The following is a 7,754-nucleotide window of genomic DNA, read 5'->3' as shown; positions in this document are numbered from 1 at the left end:
CCAAAAAAAAAAAAAAAAAAGAAAGAAAGAAAAAGACTGTCTCTACAAAAAAAAGTAATAATTAAAAAAAATAATGGAGATTTTTACAACACTTGTACTAACCTAGATGGAGGTGGAACACATTATCCTTAGTTGAAGCATCACAGGGATGGAGAAGTAAGAATCTTATGTATTCAACTTTGATCTGAAGACAATTAATGACAATTAATGACACTGAAGGGCATGCGGGAAGGGGAGGCCAGACAGAGAAGGAGGGAGGGGGTGTGAGCAAGGAAAAAAAAAAAAAAAGAAAGAAAGAAAATAGTGACTAATTCTCATATAAATTGTATTTAATTTTGATCACATTACTTAAACATTAATTTTTAATTCAACATGTTAATATGTTGTTTATTATATTGCATCATTTATAAGTGAAATATGTCTGTAATTTCCCCTTTACAATATTTTCACCAATTTTAATATCAGGTGGTATCCAGATTAAGTAGAATATTTTGAAGTATTTCTTTTTCTACTGTCTGTAAGATTTGGCATGATCTGTTTTTTTGAAATTATCTTTTACTTTTATTTATAAATATCAGTTGTCTATGTTTTTGAGACTTTGAAAAAAACAAAATAAGAAGTTAACTGATCAAAGTATTCTATAATAGACATACTCCTATCTGACAATGTGAATGTTACTTTCTTTGCATTATTACTATTATTATTGCTTAATATTTTGTTGCAGCAATCGTCTGATTTCTTTTCTGAATGTATTTATCTTCATTTGTTCTTGATGAGGTTTTGTTCTCAGTCCTTATGTTAAACATCGTTATTGTCATTAAAGCCTTTTTAATTGTGAAGGCAAAAGTGGAAACCTAATATATACATGTATAAGAAAAATTTAAAAAATAATAAATAAATAAAAGCCTGGATTTTAAATAGATCTTTGGACTGGTTCATATCCATCAGCTCATTCAACTTTAGCACTTGTCTTTTCCCCAGCAGTTTTTCCAGAACTGCTACCTTCACCATGAAGCTCCATGAATTTTCCCAATTCAAACTTGGACTTCTTCAACATTTTTATTTTTCTAATGAAGACATCATGGAGAGAACAGATAGATTGGCAAGATTTTTCTATGTCTTTTCCAAAGCCATCTGGAATTAATTTACTGATTACTTCTTTCAAGTCATATGCATCTCTTCGGTCATGATTTCCATCACTTTCTTCCAGATTTGGCGAACCTATTGGTGCTGGGTATAAGAGGTCTTCTATATCTGATTGTTTACACTGACAATGGATAGTAAAACCAACACAGAACAGATGAAGCAAATAACCATCAGCAGTCTTGACATTAACATGAGCTTCAATCATAAACTGCCATTTTTTAACCATAGAGCACACTTTGTCATGGATTAAGATCCATACCATGGAAGTTAGGCAGTTTTTGCACTGAACATCTGTAGTAATCAGCTTGAATTTTCTAAATGCAACTTCATCATTCTGCAGATCAGCAAGACCCACTTCAAACACACAATTTTCGAGGCCATTGGACGCAATTTTGGTTCCTTGAGTCCTGGTGACAAGTGTTTTTCCAGTATTTCTTGTACTGAACATAGCAGGTGCCTTCACATCATAACAATCTTTCTTAGAAATGGATCAACCACTTTCTTCTTGGCTCCTTTTTGTCACCTTTTGTAAGGCGCTTGTTCTTGCCAACTGCCATGGTAGTGCATAGAGAGCCAAAAGGCAAGATACATACAAAGCAGAAAAAGACAAGGATTAATATAAAGAACCTATTCTAAATGTCCCACTGAAAATAGATTAAGTGAAGATATTCTCCAGAAAATGAAACAGGATGATCTGTGCGCCAGCAGATGAATTAAGCCTACAAATGGTAGCTGAGGAACACAAATAGTATAGATAGATCCACATACTGAATAACCTGGTAAATAAAATTCATCACAGGTACAAAGCCATGTAAGTAGGAAAAGTATAATTTAATTTAAAAAATTTGAAATATATTTGCATCCTTGATCCCGAAGTTAGTTACTAACCTCTTACGAAATAAAAGTCCCAAATAATCACCAGAGAAATTTCAATACTGCTGAAATATAAAGGGAAGATAAATAGATATGTGATATTTACAAGTAATGGTAAAATTTAGGTGGTAGACATAATAAGGTTTTTCATCGTAAATCCCTTTCACTTTTATAGTATGTTTGTGATGGGGTTCAAGATACACTATCGCCAAAACATTTTAAACTGAAGGAATTTGAGAAAATAGAAGCAAGGAAGTCTGAATAGGTCCCACTATTCAGGTCCCTTCACCTCCTCCGCATTAGGTCATAAATCTCAGGAAGAATTTTCTGACCTGCCTATGAAACAGGTCATTAAGAGCCTCATGTGAGAGATTCCCTCCCTATTACCCACAGGAAGGGAGCTGAAGACACAGAGATGCCAGGAAGAATCTGAACAAACAAAATTTACTAAGTTTCCTGGTGGTTTACTGCTAGAAGATCATACTCCCCTAGTCCACTTCTATTTCTCCCCCCCATCCACTTCATTGGATCAAACCTGGCATTAAAAATACACAAGTTTAAACCATTTCTTGGGGTTTTCATTTCCTTATGTAGGCTCCCATGTCACGTAAACTAAAATAGTTGTTTTCTCTTGTTAGTATGTCTTTCATTATAGGGGCCTCAGCTGTGAACCTAGGATGGGTGAGGAAAAAATATTTTCCTTCCCTAAAACTGCACCCTCGGCTCAGCGCCTATAGCTCAACCGGCTAAGGCGCCAGCCACGTACACCTAAGGTGGCGGGTTCGAATCCCCAGCCCGGACCCGCCAAACAACAATGATGGCTGCAACCAAAAAATAGCCGGGCGTTGTGGCAGGCACCTGTGGTCCCAGCTACTTGGGAGGCGGAGGCAGGAGACTCGCTTGAGCCCAGAAGTTGGAGGTTGCTGTGAGCTGTGATGCCACGGCACTCTACCCAGGGGGACAGCTTGAGGCTCTGTCTCAAAAAAAAAAAAAAAAAAAAAACTGCACCCTCAAAAAAAAAATTCTATATTATTTCAGTGAAGCTCAACAGCAAAAAGACTGAAGGAAAGAACAAACATTTACTGTTTGCATTTTTTCCACTTAATGACCATTGCATCACAACAAATCTAAAAGTTAGGTGCTATTATCTCAATTACACATGTGCACCTGCATATATACATGCATACACCTGAGGCTCAGGGAGTAACTTAACCAAGTCACTTGGCTATCAGTGAATATTAAACCCTATCAAGCCTGGGATCAAAATATGTATGTTTAAAAATCTATCTGAAATCTAAATCATCTGTATCATTTATTTTCTACAGGTATCCAGGAAAGTGATTCTATCTCAGCTTTACAATAAGAATGTTAAATATACTTTATAAAACATAACAATATCTATTATGTAAAATGTAAATAACTTAGCTTAAAGTCCTTTATATAATAATTTTCAAAGTCATCTGATTTGCACATTGTCTTTATTTGTATTAGCTATTTGTATACATCTTTTACACTTCTTTTAGCACTATAATTCACTTGAAATTAGGATCCAGATCTGATTCACTTCTACATTCTTTGAAACAGCCTCAGAGAGTAATTATTTAGTAAATGTTTACTTAAGGAAAGAATGTGATCTTCACAATAAATACACAAGATGCCTAAGACAATTATTCACATTACTCTTATTAAAAACTCAAAGAAATGGAGGCAGAGCAAATTCTGATGCTATTTCTCAGCTAAACAGCTCATTTGTTGAGTAAGGGCTCCAATCTTTTCCTAATACACCAAACTAAAAAAAAAAAAAAAAAAAAAAAAAGACAATAAGCCTGATTCTCTAAATGTGGGTCTGACAGGATGTCTAAATGAAAAAGCTTTAATTATATTATTTTTTAAATGTATGGAGATTCTGAGATATGAATCTTAATATGGATATAAAATGTCTATAACTTTCTGATCTCTGAGTTTTACTGGGACAGACAGTAGAAGGAAAATGAAAGTGTTTCTTAAAAATTCCTGACTTGGTTATAAGTTACCTAAAGCTCAACAACAACAACAACAATTGAAATATAACATTTATACTTAGTTCTTTGGATCATTTCCAGGCACATGTTATTTCACGATTTTCCATAGTATCCAGTGAGAGATTACTATTCCTACTTCACTAATAAAGAAGTTTCAGAGAGATTTAAGAGTTAGCAAGTGATTGAATTGGGATTTGAAATAATCTAGGTCATCCTCTTTGCACTATGCTGCATTTTACACAGACTTAGTCAATAGTCTTCTAATTAGTTTCTCTCCACTTCTATTCCATCTTGTAGTATATGGCAACCAGAGTAATCCTTCTAAAATGAAAATTTGATTATGTGACTCCTCAGTATAAAACCCTTCAACAGATCCATGTTGGCTGAAGGATAAAATCCACCCAAGTCCTTGGCATAGCAATTCATATATAGCATGTCAAAACATAAACCCTTTAGGATTGGGCCCCTTACTACTTCTCCAGCTTCATCTACTGCTCATTTTGTCCTTTTCTGTATCTTCGTTCCCTAAGTTATTCCAAATGATTTGCAGTCACTCACGTATCTACGTGGAGTTCTAAGTTGTCAAGTTGGGTTTGGAATGTTAAAGGTGGCTCACCCATGGCACTGCTAGTGAGAGTCTAATTCTAGTGATAAATGATAGATGTTAGTTGCTCTACTATACACCAAACCCAACTTAACTTACACCTAATCCTTCAAAATTTAATTCAGAAATCAATGAATCCCCTCTTCCTCACCTTTCCTATCTCTTTTCCCTAGACGACCATTTCCTCTTGTATAGTATATTTATACCTGCTTCATACTTAGACCATTTAAATTTCATATTTTAATTATTTGGTCATATACCTTTTTTCTCTATTTAATAGTGTAGCCATAAGGGATGTCTTATTTATCTTTACATCCCTAGGATCTAATATACTGCCTAATAGTAGTAAAAATCACATACATGTTTGTTAAGTTAAATTTAAATATATTCAACTTAGAAAGTACACAAGTGTTAAAACAGAATTTGGATTTTCAGGTTGGGGATAAAACCTCTTTAACTGAACTGTGTATAGTGGCAGTTACCCTAAAGGTCCCTGCTAGCACTTCGTGCCCCAGCTGGGCCTCCAGAAGGTTCATCACTTTCACATTACCACTGTGGCAATTTACTAATGAGCTCACTAGAACCAAGACAAATTGAAATGACAGTCCTGACAACCAACATCTCTTATTTATCACTAAAGCTAGTCTCACTAGCATAAGCCTTCTCCAATACAAGACAATTTTTAGAGAATATGTTGTAAGAGACCTATAAACACTATGATTGTCAGGAGGAGAAATGCTCATTCAGATAGGCAAAGGATGTGTTCTTGAAAAATAACTCAAAACTGAAAACAAAGGTATCTGTCACAAGCAGCGGTAAAGGACCTATTATGTAAATCACCATTTATGGGTCTATTGTCTATCCTAGGGGCCAAGTGCCACTGGGAGTCTTCTAGTTTCACACAATGGAGGCAGGTGTTACCACAGTGTGCATGAAGAGGAAACCAAAAGCCAGAACTAGGCAATATGACAGAAGGAAGGTGTGTAAAACTGAAGTCCCCTACCCTTCTAAAAGTTTGAAGACATTTATCCTTACAGTTCTGAAGGCTAGGAGTCTGAAAGCAAGGTATTGCTCTCTGAAGCCTACAGGGGAAGATTCTTTCTCACTTCTTCAGGCTTCAGGTAGCCCTAGCAATCTAATATAGATTTTGGTAAGAAGATGAAGGTGCTGCTCTAACAAGTACTTAAAAGTGAGAAAGTGGTGCGTGTAATCCTAGCACTTTGGGAAGCTGAGGTCAGAATACTGGGAATTCAAGACCTACTATCTCTTCAACCCAATCTAGGCCTTTTCTATCAAGAATCTTAGAATTTGGTGGTGCCTGTGGCTCAAGAAGTAGGACACTGGCCCCATATACTGGAGGTAGCAGGTTCAAACCCAGCTCCGGCCAAAAACTGCAAAAAAAAATCTTAGAATTATTTGATCCCCCTACTCATTACCCCATTCCAAAGCCACTTCTTTTTCTTCTTCTTCTTCTTTTTTTGAAAAGGGTCTTGCTTTATCACCTAGGCAGAGTGCAGTGGTGCCATCATCATAGCTCACTGCAACCTTCATCAATCCTCCTGCCTCAGCCTCCCAAGCACTTGGGCTTACAAGCATATGCCACCATACCTGGCTAGTTTTTCTGGTTTTTGTAGAGATGAGGTATTGTTCAGGATTGGTCTTGACCACATTTAAAGCTCTCCCTAACTCCACAAGAAAAAGAAATTAAATAATATTCTACTATACTGCTTTTAACCACTACACTAAACTTTCTCTTATATACCAAGGTTACATAATAAAGAATTTGTTTGGTCTCTGTCCCAGGTTCCTGGCATAGAGCTAAAACCCTTGGGATTTTCTTATTATACATGAGCCCATGGGAGCATACCTAAGTTTTCTGCTAATGGAATAACTCAGATAAGAGTTAGTTACCAGAGGGCAAACCATGTAAGCAGAGAATTGGGGTTTTCAGTAAGCCTGATTTCTGGGGAGTAATGGGGGCCTGGAGATTGAGTTAGCAAATATACCTAAATAATATAACCCAAAACAAGACTTTTGACACTGAAGCTCATTGCAGTTTCCTAAATGATGAACACAATGGTGTGCTAGAAGGGTAATAGTCCTGATTCCATGGAACAAGGACACCGAACTTCTGCATTAGAGACTCTCCCATATAAGAGTTTGGCTCCCTAATTTGTATCTTTTACAATAAACCTGTAATCATAAGCATAGCACTTTCCTAAGTTCTGTGGGTTGTTCTAGTGAATTACTGAACCTGAGAGAGGTCATGGGAACCCTCTAAATTTAGAAATGTGGGTGGTCTGGATATTACACTGAGGCTGGCATCTGAATCATGGACAGTGCTGTTGGGGACTATGCTCTCTGAAACTTGTGGAGTCTGATGCTAACTCTGAGCAGTTAGTGTCAAAACTGAAATGCAACACATTAGTTGGTATCAGAACAGTTAGGGTTACAATGGAGTATCATAAATGAGTCCTGTGGTAGCTCAGTATACCCAATGGTGATCAGTGAGAGTAAACTGAAAAACATGCCATAAAAGATATTAAGTGACTTAGTCTTCAGATATTTGCTTTCCATACAACCATTCTTTCATACATTATACATTAATCAACAATCAAACTTTTTCTCATATGCAGAATTGGGCTTTCCATTATTTCTCTCAAGAAATAACAATTTTGAGCTGATAGATAGTGACATGTCTATTAGAATAAAGAGCTGAGGTACTTGCCAGGTCTTTGGGGGATTGGGACTTACTTGCTCACACAAGACAAGGACACATCCCCAGTTGCAGGACCCTTTGCCTGATTCAATCACTCCTCACTGACTACACATTGTAGTAAGCACCAATTACATTGTGGGGAGGCAGAAGTTAAGAGAATTTATTTCAGGGAACATGTACATATATTTAGGACTACCTCCAACTTGGTGGCTCATGGAATGATAGATAATTTTCCCAAAAATGTTCTTTATGTGAATTAAACCTTATAAATAATTGAAATACAAACAGTATTTTTTAGTGAGCCATTAAAACCAATATGTTTAGCGCAATGACTAATTCAAATAAGAATTGATTCTGATGATGGTGTTTTTTTTTTTTTTTTTTTTTTTTT

General features: G+C 36.1%; 1 protein-coding gene and 1 pseudogene across 9 annotated transcripts in view; both read right to left on the bottom strand.

The window, feature by feature from the left end:
- Window positions 1–7,754, bottom strand: part of SCMH1 (Scm polycomb group protein homolog 1) — a 198,641-nt gene that overhangs the window by 173,083 nt on the left and 17,804 nt on the right. The gene's annotated exons all lie outside the window — the stretch shown is intronic.
- LOC111728210 lies at window positions 784–2,093 on the bottom strand (annotated as a pseudogene).

This window comes from Otolemur garnettii, unplaced genomic scaffold (genome assembly GCF_000181295.1).
Source record: "Otolemur garnettii isolate 467f Iridium unplaced genomic scaffold, OtoGar3 scaffold00144, whole genome shotgun sequence".
Lineage (NCBI taxonomy): Eukaryota > Metazoa > Chordata > Mammalia > Primates > Galagidae > Otolemur > Otolemur garnettii.
This window is presented reverse-complemented; position numbering and strand designations above follow the sequence as displayed.